Source organism: Notamacropus eugenii, chromosome 2 (assembly GCF_028372415.1).
Source record: "Notamacropus eugenii isolate mMacEug1 chromosome 2, mMacEug1.pri_v2, whole genome shotgun sequence".
Taxonomy (NCBI): domain Eukaryota; kingdom Metazoa; phylum Chordata; class Mammalia; order Diprotodontia; family Macropodidae; genus Notamacropus; species Notamacropus eugenii.
This window is the reverse complement of record NC_092873.1, coordinates 49,450,971-49,477,538: the sequence shown is the minus strand read 5'-3', so window position 1 is coordinate 49,477,538 and position 26,568 is coordinate 49,450,971. Positions and strand designations below refer to the sequence as shown.

General features: G+C 41.0%; 1 long non-coding RNA gene across 1 annotated transcript in view; it reads left to right on the top strand.

Moving 5' to 3' along the window:
- Positions 1-242: 242 nt before the first annotated feature.
- Positions 243-26,568, top strand: part of LOC140525108 (uncharacterized) — a 30,943-nt gene continuing 4,617 nt past the window's right edge. Inside the window, exons 1-2 of the long non-coding RNA XR_011973928.1 lie at positions 243-642; positions 9,983-10,169. This is a non-coding gene — a long non-coding RNA (uncharacterized lncRNA). The remainder of the gene's footprint in view (positions 643-9,982; positions 10,170-26,568) is intronic.

The following is a 26,568-nucleotide window of genomic DNA, read 5'->3' as shown; positions in this document are numbered from 1 at the left end:
GGTATAGTGATAACTCTACTGTCTACCTTGTCCGCCTACATTCCTCTCCAGTGTAAGCTCCTTGCTAGATAGAGACTATTTTGTTTTTGTCCCTGAATCTTCATCACCCCATATGCTGAGGACAATATTTTAAAAGACTTGTTAATGGATTGGTTGGCTTGGTTTCATCTGAGGATTTGTGTACAGTTTGGGGCGCTGCATTTTTTAGGGAAGACATTGACAAACTGCGGAACATTCATAGAACAGTGGCTGGAATGGGGGGTGAGGGGCTCCTTAGGCGCATCCCCTGTGGGATTGATTGAAAGAATGAGGATAATTAGCCTGGAGGACAGGAGAGACATGATGGTTTGTCCATAAGAATCTAAGGGCTTGTCACGAGGAAGGGCAGACAGTTAAGTCGGGTGAAAGATTTTGGCTCAACGTAAGGAAAAACTTCTAACAATTGGAACCGTCCAAGGCGATCCTGCCTGCTTCCCGGGAAGCCAAGGCTGGGTGAATGCTTTTGTAGGGGAGACTCCTGCTCAGGCAGACGACCTGACGGCCTCAGGAACCCCTTCCAGCTCTGGGCTTCCTTTGTCCTTTACCCATCATCGTCAAGAGAGGGCTTTAACGGACCGCAACGCACGTCATCGGCAGGAGATGGTGAGTCCTCCACCCTCCTTTACCAGGAGTGAAAACTGAGACCAGCAATGGAAAGGTTTCTGGACAGATCTCACGCTGGGTCCTCAGCTTCCTTCAAAGCACAGTCCGATGTCACCACCTGCACAAGGTGTTATTGTCTGACCCCCCTGAAATTACTTGGTATGATTTCACATATAAAGCATGTACATGACTCTCCTCTCCTCACCTCCCAGGAAGAATGAGTTCCTGGAATGTAGAAACGATTTTTTTTTTGTTTTTGCATCTTTAATCCAATCAACAGGACTTTATTAAGGCCTTACCTTCAATGAGGACATACATACATTTACATATGTGTATGTCCACAAGTATTTGAGGAGACATATATGAGCACATATATGTGTACATGCATATATGTGTGTGTATTTGCAAGAGTTATATATGTATATAGACACAGATCTATAACTGTATATAAGCATGTGAGTATATATACATGTATCCAGTGTATATCTGTACACATGCATGCATGAATGTAGACATTACATATATGTATAAAAGTCAGAGTAATCTGGGCAATAGAAGGAGTGAGGGGAGGGTCCTTTGTAGTTGACCCAGGGTGGAGTGGGTGCTGGGGGGAGTAAGAAAAGGTCTCCTGCAAAAAGTTCTTGAACTGAGTTTTTGAAGGAAACCAGGTATTCTTAAAGGAAGTAGAAAGGAGAGAGAGCCTTCCCGACATGAGGGACAATTGGGCCAAAAGCCCAGTGATGGGAGATGGTGTCTCTCATGTGAGGAACGCAAGAAGGCTTGTTGGATTGGATCACAGAACACAGAAGGAATTCATCAAAAGCCCAAAGCAGCGGGTGAAGGAGTTGTCTGTGACAAACAAGGGGTCTGTATTTGACCCTCGAGATAATAGGGAGCCACCGCATTAGAGAAGACCCACTTTGAGGGTTATGTGGGGCTGTTGCCAATGGCTCGCACACAGTAGGCTTTTGATCAGTGATTAATGAATTGAACTGAAGCAGAGTCACATGATGGGTAAGTGGCAGAAATCGGACTTCAGCCTGGCTCTTTTTTGCTTCATTGAGCATACATCATCTTGTTTCATTTTCCTATCTAAGGCTCCAGCTAGACTAGAAGCTCCCTGAGGGGAGGCAGGGACAGAGTCTCTTTACCCAGACCAGCACTAGGACCTGAATAGAAGATTCTGGACAAACATTGCATCTTAGTCAACATGTACAGATTGAGGAGAGAGTTGTCCCTTACCCCACCCACTCCTTCTGGCATTGGCTCTGCCCCACTCTGTGAAGTCAGGATCATGGAGCCATAGACTAGGGGGCTGAGGAGGGTCTGAGAGCTCAGAAGAGCAGAGAGAGGGGAAACCAAGGTCATTTTACAGATGAAAAGACTGAGATCATGTTACTGTTGATGTGGATGATGTTCAGTCATGTCTGACTCTTTGTGACCCCATGGACCACACTGCCCGTGGGGTTTTGCTGGCAGAGATACTGGTTTGCCATTTCCTTTTCCAACTCATTTAACAGATGAAGAAATTGAGGCAAGCAAGATTAAATGACTTTCCCAAGGTCACACAGCTAGTAAGTACCTGAGACCAGATTTGAACTGTGGTTTTCCTGACTCCAGATGCAGTGCTCTATCCATTGAGCCATCTAGCTACTTCCAGTTAAATAGCTTACCCAGGGTCCCACAGCTAGTAGGTGTCTGAAACAGGATTCAAATTCAAATCTTTCTAATTCCAGGCCCATATTCTCTCTAAGTGACTTAACCCAAGGTTACTTAACAGGTCACTAATAGCTAAATGAAGTAGAAAGGACCATACAAGAACCAGGGCCTCCTGACTCCAAGCTCTCTCCTCCTTGGATCGGGCCCAAGGGCTCAGAGCCTGACCCAGATCCCCAGCCTCCCCCCACGGCCCCCCCACTGCAGTCAGCCCCTTCCTCAGCAGTCTGCAGGCCCCACTCCAGAGAAGGTAAAGAGCCCCTTGGGGCAGAAAGCAAGGGAATGGAGGAGATAGATTTCTGCACATCTGCAATTAATCACGAATGGCCTGTATATATTGTCTTTGGCTCAGTTCTCTGGAGTTTTTAGGTATGTATGACCCCAGACATGAGGCTGACAGCAGAAAGGGCAGCAGCCTCCGACTGGGAGGTCCCGAGAGTGGGGACAGAGTGTCCTTGTTCTCATGTAAGACCTATCACCCCAGTCCCCACCCTCCTACTTTGCGCAGACCTGGTCGGAGAGGTGGGAGGGAGGATATTGGGGGTAGTGCTCCTTGAGTTGCCTCCTTTAATGTCCCCCCCATCCTCTCAGACCGTCACGCATCTCATGTCGCTGAGGGCTTCACTGTGTTCCAGCCCATCATGGGGCCTGTGCTGACAGATTGTATGTTTCCTGTAGGCCTGTCTGCCCTCACTAAGAGCATTTCTGGCAAGCAGTCAGGGAGTCACCTCATCCCCAGCTCATTTTCAGAAACAATCTCAGCCTCTCCTGGTACTGGGGCTCTCAGGGTGGTGGGCCCACCCTTCTAGGGGGACTTCTAGTTGGTGTTACCCAACTACCAAACCAGGAAGGAGGCTAGGGAAAGGGGTCCCCTCACTTCCTGGTGCATGCTGAGAGAGAATCTGCTGCATCCTGGAGCCAGGGGAAGTTGAACTCAGATTGCTGACTCTAGCTTTGGAATGCTAGGCTCTGGGTTCTATGTCTGAATTGAGAATTTTAGGGTCCATGATTTAGGGTCCATGCTCCGGGTTAAGTCATCAAGCAACACGCATTTATTAAACACCTACTATATACCAGATGCTGTACTGGTATCTAGGGCTACATAATCAAAAATGAAATAGTCCTGCCCCTAGGGACCTATATCCTATCAAGAAGAATACAAATGCATAAAAGAAATGTATAAAAGTGAAGTCAATGGAGGCACTTAGCAGAGGGAGGGAGAATAAGGAAAGGTTGCATATAGAATGGGGATTCTTAACCTGGGAGCTATGAACTTGGAACTTTTAATATATTGACCACTCCATTTCAGGAGATTTGGCTTCCTTTGTCAACCTACAGATTTTATGTTAGGCATTTAAAAACACAATCCTGAGAAAGAGTCCATAGGCTTCATTAGACTGACCAAGAAGCCCAGGATACATAAGTAAGTTCACAACCCCCAATGTAGAAGGGGGCGCTTGAGCTGAATTCTGAAGGAAACAAGGCATTTTAAGAGGCCAGAGTCTGGGGAGACAGAGCATGTCTGTCATTAGGAAGAGCCAGTGAAAAGGCATGGTGAGGGGAGATTGAATCATATGTATGAGGAACATTGGAGAGACCAGGCTTGCTAGACTGTGACACACAATAAGATCAGTAAGATGGGTTGGGCCAAGATGTGAACAGAGGAATTTCTGTGGATCTATGGTGGAGCCTTAATGTTCTGGGCTCCAAAATCTGAATTTAGAGCCTTAAATTCAAATCAGGAGATAGAAAGATTAGATAGATGGGGGGGGGGGGGGGAGAGAGAGAGAGAAACAGAGAGAGAGACACAGAGACAGAGACACAGAGACAGAGACACAGAGAGAGAGAGATGGAGAGCTAGATGTAGATGGAAAGAGATGTAGAGAGATAGAGATAGAGAGATAGAGATAGAGCTAGATAGCTTGCTCAATTTCTTTATTTTAAAATAGAACTATTAAATATTTTCTTTTCTGTTAATCTGGGCAATTTATGTTTTTGTAAATATTCATTTTACTTAGATTGTCAGATTTATTGGCATAAAGTTGGGCAAAATTACTCCTATTGTTGCTTTAATTTCCTCTTCATTGGTGATGAATTCATCCTTTTCATTTTTGATATTAGTAATTTGATTTCCTCTTTCTCTTTTCAAATCAAATGAACCCAATGTTTATATATTTTATTGGTTCTTTCATAAACCAGGTCTTAGTTTTATTTATTAGCTCAATAGTTTTCTTATTTTCAATTTTATTAATCTCTCCTTTAATTTTTAGAGCTTCTAAGTTGGTATTTAATAGGGGATTTTTAGTTTGTCTTTTTTCTAGCTGTTTTAATTACATGCTTAATTCATTGATCTGCTCTTCTCTATTTTATTCATGTAAGCATTTAGAGATATAAAATTTCCCCTAAAAACTACTTTGGCAGCATCGTATAAATTTTGGTGTGTTGTCTCATTATTGTCATTCTCTTAGATGAAATTATTGATTGTTTCTATGGTTTGTTGTTTGACCCACTCATTCTTTAGAATTAGATCATTTGGTTTCCAATTAATTTTTAATCTTTCTATAGCTCTTTATTTCGTGTAATTTTTTTTATTACATCATGATCTGGAAAAGGACATATTCAATATTTCTGCATTTGATTGTGATGTTTTTATGTCCTACGTCAATTTTTGTGTGTGTGACATGTACCACTGAGAAAAAGTCCCCTTCGATTTCTATTCCCATTTAATTTTCTCCAGAGGTCTAAAATTTTCTAAAATTCTATTCACTTCCTTAATTTCTTTCTTGTTTATTTTGTGATTAGATTCTGAGAGGGGGAGGTTGAGGTCCCTCACTGGTATAATTTTTTCTGTATGTTTCTTCCTATAACTCACTTAACTTCTCAAGGAATTTGAATTCTATAGCACTTGGTGCATATATATTTAGTATTATTATTGTTTCATCATCTATGGTGACTTTTAACAAGATGTAGCTTCCTTCCTTGTCACTTTTAATTGAATCTATTTTTGCTTTTGCTTTGTCTGAGATCAGGATTGCTACCTCTGCTTTTTTTTTTTTTTACTTCAGCTAAAGTATAACATAATGTGCTCAAGCTTTTTACCTTTACTCTGTGTGTCTCTCCACTTCAAACACATTTCCTGTAAGCAACATATTGTAGGATTCTGGTTTTTAATCCACTCTGATATTCACTTTCATTTTATGGGAGATTTCATCCCATTCACATTCATAGTTATGATTATTGTATATTTCCCTCCATCCCACTTTTTTACCCTTTTTATACTCTTCTCTCTTCTTGCACCCTGTCCCTCCTCACCAGTGTTTTACTTCTGACCAGACCCTTCCCCAATCTGCCCTGCCCTCCCTTCCTTTCCTTTCCCCTTTCTCTTCCTACTTCTCTAAAGGGTAAGATAGATTTCTCTCTTTGAGCCAAATCCAACAAGAGTAAGGTTCAAATAATGCTCACCCTTCCCTTCTTTTCTTCTACCATAATAGATCTTTCAAGTCTCTTCCTGTAATATAATTTACCCCATTCTGCCTCCTCCCATTCCTCTTCTCCCAGCACAATCCTTTTCTCACCCCTTAATTAAGCTTTTTTTTGTCATCATATGAAAGTCAACTTACACCCACACCCTCTAAGTACACTCCTTCTCATTTCAATAATAAAGATGGAGTTCTTAAGAGTTATAAGTATCATCTTCCCATGTAGGGATCTAAACAGTTTGACCTTAATGAATCCCATCATTTGGTTTTATTTCTTTCCTGTTTACCTTTTTATACTTCTCTTGAATCTTGTATTTGAAGATAAAATTTTCTGTTCAGCTCTGATCTTTTCATTTACGAAAGCTTGAAAGTCCCCTATTTCATTGAATATTCATCTTTTCCCCTGAGAGATTATACTAAAGGTTTCTGGGTAGTTGATTCTTGGTTGTAATACAAGCTCTTCCCCCTTCAAAATATCACATTCCAAGTCCTCTGATCCTAAAGGATCAGCAGCTTTACACAGCTGCTAAATCTTGTGTAATCCTGACCATGACTCCTTGATATATTAATTGTTTCTTTCTGGCTGCTTGTAGTATTTTCTCCTTGATCTGATAGTTCTGGAATGTGGCTACAACATTCCTTGGAGTTTTCATTTTGGTATCTCTTTCAGGAGATGACCAGCGGGTTCTTTCAATGACTATTTTATCCTTTGGTTCTAGAATATCAGGGCAATTTTACTTCACAATTTCTTGAAAGATGCTGTCGGGACTCTTTTATTATCATGGCTTTTAAGTTGTCCAGTAATTCTTAAATTATCTCTCCTGGATCTATTTTCCAAGTCAGTTGTTTTTCCAATGATATGTTTCACATTTTCTTCTATTTTTTCATTCTTTTGATTTTGTTTGAATGATTCTTGACATCTCATAGAGATATTAGCTTCCACTTGCTAATTTTAATTTTTAAGGAATTATTTTTTTCAAGTTAGCTTTTATACCTCCTTTTCCATTTGACCAATTCTACTTCTAAAGGACTTGTTTTCTTCTGTCAATGTTTGTGTTTTGTTTTCCAAGTTATTGACTCTTTTTCATAATTCTTTTGTATAATTCTCATTTCTTTTCCCAATTTTTCTTCCACCTCTCTTCCTTGATTTTTAAAATCCTTTTTGAGCTCTTCTAAGAGGATTTTGGGGCTTCAAACTAATTCATATTCCCCATTAAGGTTTTGCATGTAGGTATTTTGACATTGTTGTCAGCTTTTGAGTTCGTGATTTTGTTTTCCCTGTCACCACAGTATCTTTCTATGGTCAGGGATCTTTTTTGTTTTTTGATTATTTTTAAAAGTTGAGCTCTGCTCCTGAGATACAGGGGGCATATCCCAATTTTCTTGCACTGGGGGCCAGGGACCTGGTCACTGCACTGGGGCCTCTGGGGCAGGCAGTTGGTCTTCTGAACCAAGACCTCAGGACCTTGGGTGCTGATCTGTGCTTTGGCTAAGAGCCCCCTATTTGTTTGCCCAGACACCACCTGTGCTTGTCTGTGCCCCCCTTTTACACAAGTGAGGCAGACTTTTCCTGAAGTCCTTCTAAGTTATCTTGGGCTGGAAAGTTGTTTTGCTCCATCTTTTTGTGGATTCTGTCACTCCAGAATTCTTCTAGTCTTGCTTTAACATTGTTTCTGAGAGAAACTGGGGAGAGCTCAAGCAACTTCCTGACTTCTCTCCACCATGTTGGCTCCACTGCCCAGAACTATGCATTGAAGGATTTTGAATAGAGGAAGGATACAATCATTTTAACTTGATGAGCTTCTGAGATGTTACTAAGCTTTGGTTAGGGGTTGGTTGTATCTTCCTATGGAAGCTGTGAGCTTCCATAATATTTTTAGAGAAGAAAGGACCTAAAAGGCTATCATGGACAACATTCTCAGTTTTCAAATTAGGAAACTGAGACCTAGAGAGGTTAAGTGATTTGCTCAGGATCACACAGTTAATAAGTGTCTGATGAGGGATTTGAACCCAGGCCTCTGTGATTCCAAACTCCTTGCTTTATCCACCATTCACCATGCCACAACCTCAAAAAAATGGACCAAGGCCCATTGGTAATCTCTTTGAGGGCATTGGTGATCTGGAGGGCCTCTCACTTTGAGGTGGAAGATGGGCGTAGGCCATAACGAGCATCGAAAAGAAATGAGTTGATCAGCTTGCTCCATGTGGGTCAGAGTCATCCTAGGGTCTGGGGTGGGGGAAGTGAGAGCCTCTTGGTTTTTTTCCTTTTCAGAGGGGACCTGCTTGAGGATTGGTCTTTAACCTCCATGAAACACTGTCCCTCAAGGACTAGCTGACCTCTCCATCTTCTACTTCAGCATCAGAGAATGAAGCAACTGGAATCAAGGGTTGAATAATCTGAGTTACCGGACCCGGGTTCTTGAGCATTCTGAATGACCAGACTCAGCCTTGGTTGTTTAAGATACCATCAAAGATTCCTTTACTCTAGTTTCTGAGCCCAGGGCATCCCATTCTATAACTTGGAGCTCTGGATATAGGATCCATGCCCTGAGCTTCAGAACCTAAGTGCTAGGCTTTTCACCCCCTACCCTTAAGTGAGGGGTATCCTGCTTTGTGGGCCTCCATAGAGGCCTCCATAGAGATCATAAGGAGCAAAGACAGGGAGGGAATGGGTCTATCCAAAGCACAGGATGTTGCCAGAGAATATGCACCAAGAATGGACATCTAGTCATTCCCTTCCCCTTGTAACACCACCAAAGCTGAGTCACGGGGTTTACAATACCATTGAATATCAATGGATGTGGCCAATGTGAAAAATCTGTTTTGCTCATCTACTCATGTTTATTACATGGGCTTTGTTTGCCTTTTTAAAAGGGAGGGGGAGGGAAAGAGGGAAAGGGAAATGGACTAGATTTTTGTTCATTGAAAAAAATAAAATATAATTTTTGAAAGAATGTAAGCTCTTTAAATTTGAAAAGCATGTAAGAAAGAAAGCCAGACTCATATTTAATGCTCTTCCCAACCTGGCCCCTTTCCATTTCTCCAGTCTTCCTCCACATCATACCCCACTACATACCCTATAGTCCTCCCATACTTGGAAGGCTCTCCCTCCTCACTGCTGCCTTTTAGAATCCCTGGATTAGAATCAATTGCTGCTACCTTCTGCTGGCTGCCATTCCTGAAAACTGCCTCTCTAAAGCCATGTTCTACCTACTTTCTATGAATCTTTTATCTAGAGATAATGTCTCCATCATTAGAATGGAAGCATCTTGAGGACAGAGGCTGGGTTTTTCTCCCTTTACTCTGTCTCCCCTGTATCTTAGTTCAGTGCCTGGTACATAATAATCACTTAGTTGATTAAGATGAGACAAAAAATTAATATCTGATATTTATATAAATCATCCTATATTATTAATTATTAATATATTTTATTTAATTATAGTTGTATTCTAAAGACTGGAAAGTGCTTCACAATCCATTATTTCAGTCGAATCTCGTTGCAATCCTCTGAATTGGGACTATTATTTTCTTATTTCACAAACATTATTATTAATATTGTTATTATCATTTTATTGATGAGGAAACTGAGAAATTAATTAACTTTGATTCAAGTCAACAGATATTTATTAAGTACCAATTATATCTCTGGTACTTTATTAGCCTCTATTTTTGTCTATAGACAAAAACAGTTCTTGTCCTCAAGAAGTTTACTTTCAAGAAGATAGAAGGGGAAAAGCACCAAGTTAAAAAGGAAATATATACAATAAGCAAATTATAAACAAAGTAATTTCAAAAGGGAGTGAGGACTAATGAGGATGTCCAGTAAGAGGTGACATTTTAAACAAAGGAAGCTGAGATGAAGAAGGAAGGGAGTGCATTCCAGGCATGGGGTGGGGGGAGACCTGGGTATAGAGACACCATAGGATACATTCCATTCACTGTGACTCGAAGTCCTCCCAAAGATACAAGGTCTGATGAAGAGGGAGATGTCAGGGAGAAGGGGAAGGGACAGGGTCAATAACCCCTGAGCTTAGGAGGACTCAGGAAAGCTGATAGCTGGTTGTGCAATGTTGCATGCATCTGCATGGCTTCCTTTCAACGTTTAGTCAATGGATCTCATTCCGCCCACTCTGGCTTCTCCAAAGGGCTGACTTGCCAAAAACAGACACTGAACAGGCTGTCCCAGGGAGCACCGACTGCCAAGCAGACTTGGGCATTGCCAGGTAAAGCAATGAGGACAAAGGGGCCGGAGCATTTCAGATGAACATACTTCAGAAGAAATAGAAGACAAGAACAGACCCCACAAAAGACCAGGCATGCATCCCTAGCCAGGTAAGGGGCCACTCTATCTCAAGACCTTACTATTTACCTAGACCTCTCTTCTTGAGGTCTCAGTCCCAGAATGTGCCTCTTTCTTGCCCAGCCTCCAACCCTGTGAGGATCTGACCAAGCTCACTCTTTTAATGACTATGTCCCCACCTCCAGCACCTTCAATTACTTATATTCAATTGTCTGTCTTAGGGTGGTCTTGTTTGCCCTGTGAATACTGTTCCCTCTAACCCCAAACACACACACACACACACACACACACACATCACACACACCACACACATATACATCACACATCTTGTTGTGAGACTTCTCAGATGCCCAAGTCCCCTTTCTGTCAAATGGAAAGGGTTTAATCAGAGCCACAATCCTCCAACAGTTCAGAAGTTTGGACTGGTCACTCTGGGGCTGCCACAGGGAAACAAGAGCAGATGTGAGAAGGGGAAGAGGAAGAAAGAGGCCCATGAAACAAGAAGCCTCCTTTCTGAAGTTCTCCATCACAGCAGTAGCTACTAAGGTCTCATTTCCCACTTCTCTTACCCCTATTTCATTAGCAGCCATTATGAAGGACAGCAGAAGAGACAACTCTCTTGCTGGTGGACTGATAATCAGCTAGGTGGTGCAATAGATAGAGCGTTCAACCTAAAGTCACAAAGACAGCTTCAGATTCTTACTAACTTGTGACCTTGGACAAGTCACTTCATGTCATTTCTCTCAGTTTTCTCATCAGTAAAATGAGCTGGAGAAGGAAATGGCAAACTCCTCCAGTATCTTTGCCAAGAAAACTGACAGAGTCAGATGTGATTAAAGTGACTGACCGACAACAAGGCAGCACATTACACTGTGGAGTAAGGGAGTTTCTCCTTACATCAAGTCCCAAAAGACTTCTCTCCAACTTCACTTCCTAGTTCTTCCTTCTGGGGCTGAGCAGAACAAGTCTGCATGTCTACACAACAGTCCTTCAAGTACTTGGAGACCACTATCACAACTCCCCTCCCCCACTTTTCTCCAGGCTCAATAACCCCCAGGTCTTTTAACTGATTCCCGGATGGCCTGACTTGAAGGTCCTTGTTCAGGCTGGGGAGGGTTTTCTAAAACTGGGCACCCAGAACTCAAACTCATACTCCAGCTGTTGACAGGCAGGGGCAGGGGATGGCAGAGTAATCATCTCCTCGTTCCTGGACTCTGCTCTCTCAGTGCAGTCTGAGGTTGCTTTAGCTTTATAAGGTGATGGATAACCCTGTTGACACATTTGGAGTTTGAAGGTCACCCAAACCCCCAAATCAGTTTTCGCATTACTCCCAGCAAACTGCTATGTAGTCCTCCTTCCCCCACTGGATGCTATTGAGGCTCATTTTTAGAGCCCGTGCAAGAATTTATCTTTTTTCTGTACCAGTTATTTTATCATTGTAAGGAAATTTCCTTTACTGATGCAGATCACAGCCATCCTTGGAGCAACTTAGAGCATCTTCTGTGGCATTCAAAGTTAGGTGACTTGTCCAAGGTCACTTGGCCAGTGTGCATCATAAACAAGACTTGACCAAAGATCTTCCTGACTCCAAAGTGGGCTTTTTTGCCTCCCTACATTTATCTTGGCTATCTTACTATCTCCCTACCTCCCTTGGAATCATTCCCTATCAGCCAATTTTGTCCTGTCCTTTCCAGTTGGAAGATCTCTTTCCATGGCAGAGAGAAAATAGTAGCAAGAAACAAACAGTTCCATCTGCCCTCAGTGGTCCATGAACATCAAACCATCTTCCCGGAAGAGCTCCATCCTTTGGCCCTTTTCTCCCCCTTCCCACCCACCATGGCTTCTAAAAATCTTACTCTCTTTGTTGGTGTTTTTACACCAGTCTCCCCTCTGGCTGAGTGCTGTCATTCTCAATGGCATATGGCAATAGGCACTCAAATTCCCTGCCCTTGTTTCCAGCTTCTATACATATCTCTTTTTTTTGGTCAATCAGCTAGTATTTATGAAGCACCTATTATGTGCCAGGAACTGCGTTAATTTGGACTAGAGATTTTATTGGCATAGGGAGCTTCTACAGAATAGCACTCTCTACGAATCTCTCTACTACCTTCTCTGAAATTCAGAGTTTTACAGAGTATCACTGAAAAGTTAAGTGACATGTACAAAGTCACCTAGTTTACTCTATATGTCTTTTTAAAAAGTCAAATCTAGCATTAGAGCCATTGCCTAAGGGTGTGGGATATTGTCCCCATTCTCTCTCCACTTATGGGCCTTTCTCATATCTGGACTTGAGATTCAGTGAATGATCTGGGTGTCTTCAATGTCTAACCAAGCTTTAAACCCTCCATAGTACCTGCTTCAGCAGCCTTCATAGATGTTAGAACAAATTGTTCTCGTTCACCCATTCCACGAGGGGTAATCTTCACATGCTTGGGACAGACATTCCTCCAGTCAATGAAGGGTTTGAGATCCATTGGTTATCCTCAACCTAGTTTAGCCCATCTGCCAACATGATTTACCAGGGTGTGGACACTGTGCATCCCACAGCTTCTTGGAGCCATAGGTGAGAGCTGAGTGGATCAGGTAGACACCAAAGGTGGATGAGCAGTCCTGAAAAAGACTTGGCAGCCTTCATACCAACAGTACTAGTCTTCCCTGAACACATCTTTCACCCCTCTCTTTGGGATACAGATTTAGTAGTAGCATTGCTGGGTTAAAGAGTATGCACAGTTTTATAGCCCTTTGGGTAGAGGTCCAAGTTGTTCTCTAGAAAGATTGGACCAGTTCGTTAACTTCACTAACAATCCATTAGCGACCTAATTTTTCCATATCCCCTCTAGCATTTGTCATGCACTTTTTCTGTCATGTTAGCCAACCTGATAGGTACGAAATGGTATCTTGGAATTGTTTAGATATGCATTTCTCTAATGAAGAGTGATTTAGATCATTTTATATGACTATAGAAAGCTTTGTTTTCTTCTTCTGAAAACTGCCTGTTCACATCCTTTGACCATTCATCAACTGGGAAATGGCTCTTATTTTCATAAATTTGGCTCAGTTCCCTATATATTTGAGGAAGGAAGCCATTATCAGAGAAACTTGCTTTAATTTTTTTTAAGTTTCCTATTTTCCTTCTAATTTTGACTGTAGTAGTTTTGTTTGTGCCAAAGTTTTTTAATTGAATGTGATCAAAATGATACATTTTCTTTCTTATTATCCTCTCTGTCTCGTTTGGTCATAAACTCTTCTGTTATGAATAGATAAAACAGGTTTTTCCCTTTGCTCCCTTAATTTACTTATGATATCACCTTTTATGTTTAAATCATTTATTCATCTTGACCTTACCTTGGTATGGAGTGGGAGATATTAATCTATGCCTAGTTTCTGCCAAACTATTTTCCAGCAATTTTTGTCAAATAGTATGTTTTACTTCAAAAGCTTGGATTTTTGGATTTATCAAGTACTAGATTACTATGGTCATTTATACTGTGTATTGCATACCTATTTTTTTCCCTGATCTACCACTCAAATTCCTTAGCTAGTACCAAATTGTTTTGATGATTATTGTTTTGTAATATAGTTTGAGATCTGGTACTGCTAGGCTGCCTTCCTGTGCTTTTTTTTTTCCATCAGTTCCTTCATTATTCTTGACCTTTTGTTCTTTCAGATGAATTTGTTATTATTTTTTCTAGCTCTGTAAAATGATCCATTAGTAGTCTGATTGATATGGCATTGAAAAGTAAATTAACTTAGATAGAATTGTCATTTTTATTATACTGGCTTAGTCTACTCATGAGCAATTAATATTTCTACAGTTGTTTAGGTTTGTCTTGATTTGTGTGAGAAGTGTTTTGTATTTATGTTCATGTAGTCCCTGGGTTTGTCTTAGCAGGAAGATCCCCAAGTACTTTTTGTTGATTGTAGTTATTTTAAATGGAATTTTTATTTTTATCTCTTCCTACTGGGTGTTGCAGGTAATATATAGAAATGCTGATAATTTGGGGGGGGGGGGGTTATTTTATACCCTGCAACTTTGCTAACATTGTAAACTGTTTCCACTGGTTTGTTTGGTTTTTTTTTTGGTTGTTGATTCTCTAGGGTCTTCTAAGTATACCATCATATTATCTGCAAAGAGTGGTAGTTTTGTTTTGTCCCTGCCTGTTTTTGTTCCTTTAATTTCTTTTTCTTCTCTTATTGCTATAGCTAGCATTTCTAGTACAGTACTGAATAATAGTGATGATGATGGATATCCTTTTTCCACCACTAATTTTATTGGACAGGCTTGAAGTTTATTTCCATTTTAATTGATGCTTACTCTTAGTTTTAGACAGACACTATTTATCTTTCTGAGAAAGATTTCATTTTCCCTATGCTTTCTAATTTTTTTTTAATAAGAATAGGTATTATATTTTGTGAAGGGCTTTTTTTGCATCTAGTGATATAATCATATGATTTTTGTTGTTTTATTATGGATATGGTCAATTATGCTGATAATTTTCCTAATATTGAACCAACTGTATATTCCTCATATAAATCTCACCTGGTTGTAGTGTTTGCTCTTTGTGATATTGCTGCAATTTCCTTGCTAATATTTCATTTAAATTTTTTCATGAATATTCATTAAGGAAATCAGTCTATAGCTTTCTTTTTCTGTTTTTGTTCTCCCTGGTTTAGATATCAAAGCTCAATTTATGTCGTAAAATAAATTTGGTAGGACTCCTTTTTTACTTATTTTTTTTTCAAATGATATATAGTCTTAGAATTCATCATTCCTTAAATGTTTCATAGAATTTATTTGTAAATTCACCTGGTCTTGGGGGATTTTTCTCAGGGAGTTCATTTATGACTTGTTTCATGCCTTTTTAAACCATTTATTTCACCAAATTCATTGATGAGCCCCCCATTCCTTGGTCATTGAAATGATTTGGGAGTTCTTGGCCATGTGACTAACAAAATGGAGGGCTGGACATTTTCTCCGAACTTTATGACATCTCAAACATCTCCAGAATAGAAATTATGCACAAGACATAAAGTAGTTTCAGATGTCTCCATAGTCTAGGACGCTAAAAATACTAAGTAACATTTTGATTAACTAACAAAAAAGACTAATCTCTAAACGCTAACATCCTCATTCAGCACCCTCTCCTTTACTACCCACAGGCTTTTAACAGAACTCACTTTTTTCTCTCTCTCCTCCCAATACCACAGACAACCAAAAAACTTTGTCCGGAACAAGAGCTCAGAATTGCTCTGTATTGAAACAGAATTTATTCAGAGAACTGAAGAATGGAAGAAGCTGGAGCAGGACACATGTACATGACTGACTGGCACTCCACTAATCCTGAGGGAAAGAGCCCAGCCTCCCACTGGTAGCAGTTCTGTTTTCTAAGAAGTCACTTGAGGCAGAGACTGAGGCTAGTAATATGCAAATTGCCCAGAGTGGGAGGAGGCTAAGGCAACTTTGAGGTCCTGCACCAAGGAAATCACTCTCAGAGATTAAGGAGCCAGAAAGTGAGCAACAGTGAAATATATAGGGAAGGAGGGGTGGAACCAAGATGGTGGAGTAGAAGGATGGACCTGTAAATGTTCTCTCCCCACAGCCCATGAAATACCTTTAAAAATTACTCTAAACAAATTCTAGAGCAGCAGAGGCCACAAAATGACAGAGTGAAAGAGATTTCCAGTCCAAGGCAGCCTAGACAACTAATAGAAAAGATCTATCACACTGAACTTGGAGTGGAGTGCAGCCCAGCTTTGGCCATGCCACATGGCAGGGACAGAGCTGAAACAGGCTGGGGCATGGAATTCCAGGCAGCAATTGTAGTTCCCAGATTCCTCGACCCACAAATACCAGAGATATCTTCAAAGGTCAGTCAGAAAGCTTTTTCACCTGGGTGAGAAGGGAGCAGGGTCCTACCCTAGCCTTGCCCCCAGGTGGTGGCAGCAACAGCAGCATCCATTTTTGGAGAACTCAGCCTAAAGACCCTGGGGGAATTGAGCAGCTGATCTGAATCTCAATCCTAAGTGGCGCCCTTCAGGTGAAGAGGAGAACTGGCCTGGTGGAGCTGGAGGCAGTTGTGGAGTGGGAACACAACTCTCAGATCCTGGGCAGAAAAGCTTGTGGTTGCTCCCAGACCAGAGCACAGGCCACAAGAGGAGTAAACTCTTGTCTCTTGATTGTGCCACCTGGGAAGAACTGAAAACTTATAGGTCTTCAGAGTACACCCTCCTCTTGACAAAGGATTCAAAAGTCAAGTAACTGGATAGAAAAATGCCTGAAAAGGGGGAAAAATAAGACTATAGAAGGTTACTTTCTTGGTGAACAGGCATTTTCTTCCATCCTTTCAGATAAGGAAGAACAATGCACACCATCAGAGGAAGACATCAAAGTCAAGCCTCCTGCATCCAAAATTTCCAAAATAAATATGCAGTGGTCTCAGGTCATGGAAGAGCTCAAAAAGAATTTTGAAAATCAAGGAAGAGAGGTGGAGGAAAAATCGAGAAGAGAAATGAGAGCAATGCAAGAAAAATCATGAAAAGCGAGTCAACAATTAAGTAAAGGAGACTCAAAAAAAATGTTGAAGAAAATAAGACTTTTTAAAAATAGGCTAACTCAAATGGAAAAAGAGGTCCAAAAAGCCAATGAGGAGAAGAATGCTTTAAAAAGCAGAATTAGCCAAATGGAAAAGGAGGTTCAAAAGCTCACTGAAGAAAACAGTTCTTTAAAAATTAGAATGGAACAGATGGAGGCTAATGACTTTATGAGAAACCAAGAAATTACAAAACAAACCAAAAGAATGAAAAAATGGAAGATAATGTGAAATATCTCATTGGAAAAACAACTGACCTGGAAAATAGATCCAGGAGCAACAATTAAAGAATTATGGGACTACCTGAAAGCCATGATCAAAAAAAATAACCTAGACATCATCTTTCATAAAATTATCAAGGAAAATTGCCCTGATTTTCTAGAATTAGAGGGTAAAATAAATATTGAAGAATCTTCTGAAAGAGGAATACTGTAGCCAAATTCCAGAGTTCCCAGATCAAGGAGAAAATATTGAAAACAGTCTGAAAGAACAATTTGAGTGTTGTGGAAATGAAGCAGGTTCTACATTAAGGGATCTAAGGGCTTAGAATATGATATTCCAGAAATCAAAGGAACTAGGATTAAAACCAAGAATCACCTACCCAGCAAAACTTAGTATAATACTTCCAGGGGAAAAAATAGTCATTCAATGAAATAGAGGACTTTCAAACATTCTTGATGAAAAGATCAGAGCTTTCTCTTTTTAAAATTAATTTATTTAACTTTTAACATTCATTTTCACAAAATTTTGGGTTCCAAATTTTCTCCCCATTTGTCCCCTTCCCCCACCCCAAAACACCGAGGATTCTAATTGCTCCTATCACCAATCTGCCCTCTCTTCCATCATCCCTCCCTTCCCTTGTCCCTATCTTCTCTTTTGTCCTGTAGGGCCAGATAACTTTCTATACCCCATTACCTGTATTTCTTGTTCCCTAGTAGCAAGAACAGTACTCGACAGTTGTTCCTAAAACTGAGTTCCAACTTCTCTTCATCCCTCCCTCCCCACCCATTCCCTTTGGGAAGGCAAGCAATTCAATATAGGCCATATCTGTGTAGTTTTGCGAATGACTTTCATAATAGTTGTGTTGTGTAAGACTAACCATATTTCCCTCCATCCTATCCTGCCCCCCATTGTTTCTATTCTCTCTTTTGATCCTGTCCCTCCCCAAGAGTGTTGACTTCAAATTGCTCCCTCCTCCCATTGCCCTCCCTTCCATCATCCCCCCCACTCTGCTTATCCCCTTCACCCCCACTTTCCTGTATTGTAAGATAGGTTTTCATACCAAAATGAGTGTGCATTTTATTCCTTCCTTTAGTGGAATGTGATGAGAGTAAACTTCATGTTTTTCTCTCACCTCCCCTCTTTTTCCCTCCACTAAAAAGTCTTTTGCTTGCCTCTTTTATGAGAGATAATTTGCCCCATTCCATTTCTCCCTTTCTCCTCCCAAAATATTTCTCTCTCACCACTTAATTTCATTTTTTTAAGATATGATCTCACCCTATACAATTCACTCTGTGCTCTTTGTCTCTGTGTGTGCGTGTATGTATGTGTGTGTGTGTGTGTGTGTGTGTGTGTGTGTGTGTGTGTGTAATCCCACCCACTACCCAGATACTGAAAAGTTTCAAGAGTTGCAAATACTGTCTTTCCATGTAGGAATGTAAACAGTTCAACTTTAGTAAGTCCCTTATGACTTCTCTTTGCTGTTTACCTTTTCATGCTTCTCTTCATTCTTGTGTTTGAAAGTCAAATTTTCTTTTCAGCTCTGGTCTTTTCATCAAGAATGCTTGAGTAGCCAAGATGGTGGAGTAGAAAGATGCACATACACATAGCTCCGAACCCACAACCCACAGAACGGCTACAGGGGAGTAACTCACGGAGAATTCTGCACCCAGAGGCCACGGAAAATTGGAGCGAGGGAGATTTCTGTTCCGGAGGGACCTGCAAACCTCTCGTGGGGGGGTCCTTCGCCCTGCGGACTGGGCGCCAGGACTCAGAGCTGAGGGCAGCCCTGCCGCGGCCGCAGCACCGAGAGGAAAAGATCTGAGAGGGCTTCAGGGACGGGATCTCCAGTGGCCACGCGGGTCCCTCCACCCACAGAGGGACCTGCAAACTTCTCGCAAAAGGTCCGTCGTGCTGCAGACAGGAGCCCAGCCCAGCCCAGACCTGCTGTGGCCACGGCACCAAGAGAAACAGACCCGAGCAGGCTTCAGGGACGGGATCTCCAGCAGCCGCACAAGTCCCTCCGCCCACAGGTGACGGGGGTCGGTGAGAGAGTCTCTTTGGTGGGTCGAGAGGGGAGTGGGATGCCCCCATGATTCGGGCCCCCCCGGGAGGTAGAAGCTGAGAGGCGGCTGCAGACTGGGGCTCCCCAAGCGGGTGGGAGCCTGAATCCATTGTGGAAGGTCTGTGCATAAACCCCCTGAGGGAACTGAGCCTGAGAGGCGGCCCTGCACTGACCACCTGAACATAATCTCATACTGAATAGCAGCCCTGCCCCCGCCAAAGCAGCATTTGAATCTCAGTCCCCAAACGCTGGCTGGGAGGATCAGGAGGCGAGGTGGGTGTGAGGAGAATATTCAGAGGTCAAGTCACTGGCTGGGAAAATGCCCAGAAAAGGGAAAAGAAATAAGACTATTGAAGGCTACTTTCTTGGAGAACAAGCATTTCCTCCCTTCCTTTCTGATGAGGAAGAACAATGCTTACCATCAGGCAAAGACACAGAAATCAAGGCTTCTGTGTCCCAGCCCACCCAATGGGCTCAGGCCATGGAAGAGCTCAAAAAGAATTTTGAAAATCAAGTTAGAGAGGTGGAGGAAAAACTGGGAAGAGAAATGAGAGAGATGAGAGAAAAGCATGAAAAGCAGATCAGCTCCCTGCTAAAGGAGACCCAAAAAAATGTTGAAGAAATTAACACCTTGAAAACTAGCCTAACTCAATTGGCAAAAGAGGCTCAAAAAGCCAATGAGGAGAAGAATGCTTTCAAAAGCAGAATTAGCCAAATGGAAAAGGAGATTCAAAAGCTCACTGAAGAAAATAGTTCTTTCAAAACTAGAATGGAACAGATGGAGGCTAAGGACTTTGCGAGAAAGCATGATATCACAGAACAAAGAGAGAAGAATGGAAAAATGGAAGATAATGTGAAATATATCATTGGAAAAAACAACTGACTTGGAAAATGGAGCCAGGAGAGACAATTTAGAAATTATGGGACTATCTGAAAGCCATGATCAAAAAAAGAACCCAGACATCATCTTTCATGAAATTATCAAGGAAAACTTCCCTGAGATTCTAGAACCAGAGGGCAAAATAAATATTCAAGGAATCCACAGAACACCGCATGAAAGAGATCCAAAAAGAGAAACTCCTAGGAACATTGTGGCCAAATTCCAGAGTTCCCAGGTCAAGGAGAAAATATTGCAAGCAGCTAGAAAGAAACAATTCAAGTATTGTGGAAATACAATCAGGATAACACAAGATCTAGCAGCCTCTACATTAAGGGATCGAAGGGCATGGAATAGGATATTTCAGAAGTCAAAGGAACTAGGACTAAAACCAAGAATCACCTACCCAGCAAAACTGAGTATAATACTTCAGGGGAAAAAATTGTCTTTCAATGAAATAGAGGATTTTCAAGCATTCTTGATGAAAAGACCAGAGCTGAAAAGAAAATTTGACTTTCAAACATAAGAATGAAGAGAACCATGAAAAGGTGAACAGCAAAGAGAAGTCATAAGGGACTTACTAAAGTTGAACTGTTTACATTCCTACATGGAAAGACAATATTTGTAACTCTTGAAACATTTCAGTATCTGGGTACTGGGTGGGAGTACACACACACACATGCACACACGCACACATACATAGAGGCAGAGTGCACAGAGTGAATTGAAGAGGATGGGATCATATCTTAAAAAAAAATGAAATCAAGCAGTGAGAGAGAAATATATTGGGAGGAGAAAGGGAGAAATGGAATGGGGCAAATTATCTCTCATAAAAGAGGCAAGCAAAAGACTCATTAGTGGAGGGATAAAGAGGGGAGGCGAGAGAAAAACATGAAGTCTACTCTCATCACATTCCACTAAAGTAAAGAATAAAATACACACTCATTTTGGTAGGAAAACCTATCTCACAATACAGGAAAGTGGGGGACAAGGGGACAAGCAGGGTGGGGGGGATGACAGAAGGGAGGGCATGGGGAGGAGAATGCAATTCGAGGTTGACACTCATGGGGAGGGATAGGATCAAAAGAGAATAGAAGTAATGGGGGACAGGATAGGATGGAGGGAAATATAGTTAGTCCTATACAACACAACTATTATGGAAGTCATTTGCAAAACTACACAGATTTGGCCTATATTGAATTGCTTGCCTTCCAAAGGGAAGGGGTGGAGAGGGAGGGAGGTAAAGAAGTTGGAACTCAAAGTTTTAGGATCAACTGTAATGTTCTTACCACTAGGAAATAAGAAATACAGGTAAAGGGGTATAGAAAGCTATCTGGCCCTACAGGACAAAAGAGAAGACGGAGACAAGGGCAGAGAGGGATGATAGAAGAGAGAGTAGATTGGTCACAGGGGCAATTAGAATGCTTGGTGTTTGGGGGGGAGGGGATAAAAGGGGAGAAAATTTGTAACCTAAGATTTTGTGAAAATGAATGTTAAAAGTTAAATAAAAAAAAAAAGAATGCTTGAAAGTCCTCTATTTCATTGAAAGACCATTTTTTCCCCTGAAGTGTTATACTCAGTTTTGTTGGGTAGGTGATTCTTGGTTTTAGTCCTAGTTCCTTTGACTTCTGAAATATCCTATTCCATGCCCTTCGATCCCTTAATGTAGAGGCTGCTAGATCTTGTGTTATCCTGATTGTATTTCCACAATACTTGAATTGTTTCTTTCTAGCTGCTTGCAATATTTTCTCCTTGACCTGGGAACTCTGGAATTTGGCCACAATGTTCCTAGGAGTTTCTCTTTTTGGATCTCTTTCATGAGGTGTTCTGTGGATTCCTTGAATATTTATTTTGCCCTCTGGTTCTAGAATCTCAGGGAAGTTTTCCTTGCTAATTTCATGAAAGATGATGTCTGGGCTCTTTTTTTGATCATGGCTTTCAGATAGTCCCATAATTTCTAAATTGTCTCTCCTGGCTCCATTTTCCAGGTCAGTTGTTTTTCCAATGAGATATTTCACATTATCTTCCATTTTTTCATTCTTTTGGTTTTGTTTTGTGATTTCTTGGTTTCTTATAAAGTCCTTAGCCTCCATCTGTTCCATTCTAATTTTGAAAGAACTATTTTCTTCAGTGAGCTTTTGGACCTCCTTTTCCATTTGGCTAATTCTTCTTTTGAAAGCATTCTTCTCCTCATTGGCTTTTTGAACCTCTTTTGTCAATTGAGTTAACCTGTTTTTCAAGGTGTTATTTTCTTCAGCATGTTTTTGGGTCTCCTTTAGCAAGGTGTTGACCTGCTTTTCATGCTTTTCTTGCATCTCTCTCATTTCTCTTCCCAGTTTTTCCTCCACCTCTCTAACTTGATTTTCAAAATCCTTTTTGAGCTCTTCCATCGCCTGAGCCCACTGAATATTTATTCTGGATGTTTGGGATACAGAAGGCTTGACTTCTGTGTCTTTCCCTGATGGTAAGCCTTGTTCTTCCTCATCTGAAAGGGTGGGAGGAGATATCTGTTCACCAAGAAAGTAACCTTCTATGGTCTTATTTTTTTTCCCTTTTCTGGGCATTTTCCCAGCCAGTGACTTGACTTCTCAGTGTCCTCTCCACACCCATCTCACCTCCAGATCCACCCAGCCCATGCTTGGGGGCTGAGATTCAAATGCTGCTTCCCAGCCTCAGGGCTTTGGGCAGGGGCGGGGCTGCTATTCAGTGTGAGATTAAGTTCAGGTGCTCAGGTGCGGGCAGGGCTGCCTCACAGTGGAGGGGGGCGGTGCTCAGTTCCCTCAGGGGGTTTATGTGGAGACCTTCAACAATGGATCCAAGCTCCTGCTTGCTTTGGGAGCCCCTGTCTGCTGCTGCCTCCCAAGGGGGCCTGAGTTATGGGGACACCCCGCTCCCCTCTCGGTGAGCCAAAAAGACTCTCTCACTGACCTTTAGTGCCCATGGGTGGAGGAACCTGCGCAGCTGCTTGAGATTCCATCCCTGAAGCCTGCTCGGATCTGCTCCTCTCAGTGCTGTGCAGCCAAGGCAGGGCTGGGCTCTGCTCTGGGTCTGGTGTGTGACCGATCTTTGGTGTCAGTTTTTCAGGGCTCTCTGGAACAGAAATATCCTCCACTCTGTTGTTCTGTGGCTTCTGCTGCTCCAGAATTTGTTGGGAGTTTTTCTTTACAGGTATTTTATAGGCTGTGGGTTTCGGAGCTAGCATATGTGTGTCTTTATACTCCATCATCTTGGCTCCTCCACCCCCAGGGCTGACTTTGAAACACAAGAATCAAGAGAAGCATGAAAAGGTAAATAGGAAAGAGAGATCATAAGGGACTTACTAAAGTTGGACTGTTTATATTCCTACATGGAAAGATAATATTTGTAATTCTTGAGTATTTGAGTGGTTGGAGGGATTACACACACACACACACACACACACACACACAGGGCACAGGGTGAGTTGAATAAGAAGGGATGATATCTAAATAAATAAAATTAAAGGGTGAGAGTGGAACATAATGGGAGGAGAAAGGTAGAAATGGAATGGGACAAATTATCTTTCATAAAACAGGCAAGAAAAAGCTTTTTCAATGGAGGGTAAAAGGGGGGAGATGAGAGGGAAAAGGTGAACCTTACTCGCATCACATTTGGCTTAAGAAGGGAATAACGTGCACACTCAATTTGGTATGAAAATCTATCTTACAGTACAGGAAATTAGGGGAGAAAGGGATAAATGGGGTGGGGAGATGATAGAAGGGAGGGCAAATGGGAGGAGGGAGTAATTAGAAGTAAATACTTGAGGGAAAGAAAAAGGTCTAAAGAGAGAATAGAATAAGTAGGGGGCAGGATAGGATGGAGGAAAATATAGTGAGCCTTTCACAACATGACTGTTATGAAAATCTTTAGCAAAACTACATATATATAGACTATATTGAATTGCTTGCCTTCTCAGTCGAGATGGATGGGGAAGGAGAAATGGAGAGAAGTTGAGAATTGTTGAGAATTGCTTTTGCATGCAACTGGGAAATAAGAAATACAGGTAATTGGACATAGAAATCTATCTTGCCCTACAAGAAAAGAGAGAAGATGGGGATAAGGGAAGGGAGGGGTATGATGGAAGGCACGGCAGATTCGGGGAAGGGGTAATCAGAATGCATAGTGTTTTGGGGTGGATGAAGGGAGAAAAATTTGGAACTCAAAATCTTGTGGAAATAAATGTTGAAAACTGAAAATAAATAAATTTTTAAAAAGAAAAAAAAGAAAAATCTTGGAGAAGATGTGGGAGAGTTGGAACACTAATTCTTTATTGGTGGAGCTGTGAGTTGATCCAACCATTCTGGAGAGCAATTTGGAACTACGCCCAGAAGGCTACAAAAATGTGTATACCCTTTGACCCAGCAATATCGCTCCTAGGACTGTATCCCAAAGAGATCATAAAAATGGGAAAGGTTCTCACATTTACAAAACTACTTATAGCAGCTCTCTTTGTGGTGATCAAGAATTGGAAATCGAGGGCATCAGCTGAGGAATAACTGAACAAGTTGTGGTATATGAATGTAATGAAATACTTTTGTGCTATAAGAAATAATGAACAGGAGGACTTCAGAGGGGCTTGGAAGAACTTATATGAACTAATGCTGAGTGAAATGAACAGAACCAGGAGAATATTGTACACAGTGACAGTCACAGTGTGCAAGAACTGTTTCTGATAGACTTAGCCCTTCACAGCAATGCAAGGACCTAAAACATTCCCAGTGGAGTCTTGAAGCAAAATGCCTTCCACATCCAGAGAAAGAACTATGGAATTAGAACACAGAATGAAGCAGACTACTTTCTCTTGTGTTATGTTTTGTTTTGTTTTGTCTTTTCTCATGGTTTCTTCCATTCATTTTAATTCTTCTATGCAATATGACTAATGTGAAAAAGTGTTTAATAAGAACATATGTGTAGAATCCATATAAGATTGCAAGCCATCTCAGGAAGGATGGGAGGAGGAAGGGGGAGAAAATTTAAGACTTATGGAAGTGATTGTTGAAAACTGAAAACTAATAAATTAATTTTTATAAAAGAAATATATGGGGGAAAGACTGAAGTAACTAAAGGTCTCACGAGGAAGAAAACTCAATTAAAGCCCTTGAGCATAAGAAGATAAGCCAAGCTAAAAGATATTAATAACAAAAGGAAATATGGGTTCCAGATCAGCTTAAAGAGTCCTAACACCTATGAATAAATTTTGCAAGACAAGGGAAAATGAATCAATACCTGATGAAGCAGAAGATTCTAAAGATTCTCAAGAGAGCATGGAACCACAGCTGGATATTCCTGGATGACTTAAAAGAGAAATTAGAATTGTAAAAGCAGAATTTATGACGAACATCAGAAATAATTGGTAGAATAGAAAACCTGAATCTACAGTGGTACATCTCGCAACAAAAACAAAAGAGTGAATAATTAATTGGGAAATACACACCAATGAAAGACAATCCTTAGTTGCATATGTGTTTAGCTTTCAAAAAAGAAGAGAAACAAAAAGCAATATTAATGGAAAACATGGTCTTCACACAAACAAAAAAGAATGTGTAATGACAACTTAAGGATTATAGGTCTCCCAAAAGAACATGACAAGTCAAAAAACCTGAACACCATAATTCAAAAATTAGTACAAGTAAATTGCCAAGAGCTTCTAAACACAAAGGACCAATTAGAAGAAGTCACAGGTCATCTGGGGGAGGGGAGAAGATTATAATGCAAACTCCAAGACATAGAGTCTTTAAATTTAATAATTCCAATGACAATACATTCTGGAAGTGTCCTGAAGAAAGACTTTCAAACATAAAGTAAGAAATATTCATGTAACATATGATTATTCTGTACCCACAAAAAATTGCAAGAGGGAATGAAATGATGCCTTCCAAAAAGCAAGAGTTCAAGATGCAACCCCAGTTAACATAACCCTGCAAACCTGAGCCTAACCATTCATGAAAAAAGATAATGTTAAATAAAAAAGAATGCTTATGTCAAACATTCCTAGAAAGAAAACCAGATTTGAACAAATTATTTGTTTTGCAAACAATAGATATATAAGAAAGCTAAACACATATGCAGCTAAGGATAACTTCAACAAAATAACAGAGAGACAAGAGATTCCTTTTTAAAAGTACACAGAGTAACAAAGGTGAACATAGAAATCAAGTAGAACTGATGCTGGAGAAAAGACCTGACATATCATGTGACTAAAACTCACAACACCCTAACTACAGGTGCATCAAGGTTAGCTGTTTGATCACATCCAACTTTTCTTAACTGCGTGGACCATAGCGTGCCAAGACTGTCCATGAGGTTTTCTTGGCAAAGATGCTAAAGAGGTTTGTCATTTCTCTTTCCAATGAATCAAGGCAAACAGAGATTAAGTGAATTGTCCAAGGTCACACAGCTAGTGTCTGGGGTCCGATTTGAACTCAGAACTTCTAGACTTCAGGACCAGTGCCCTATCCACTGAATCACCTGGCTTCCTCAAATCAGTGTTTAGACTGGACTAAATTATGGAACTGGAAGGTGCATAAAATGGAGAAAAGGAGAAAGAAGACAGAGAAGAATGTGTCTTTAGAATCATTTCATTCTACTTCAAAATTTCATTCTTGAGCACTTCCCATCTCTTTGGGTCAAGTCCTTTCTCCCCTACCAAAGGACTTTATACC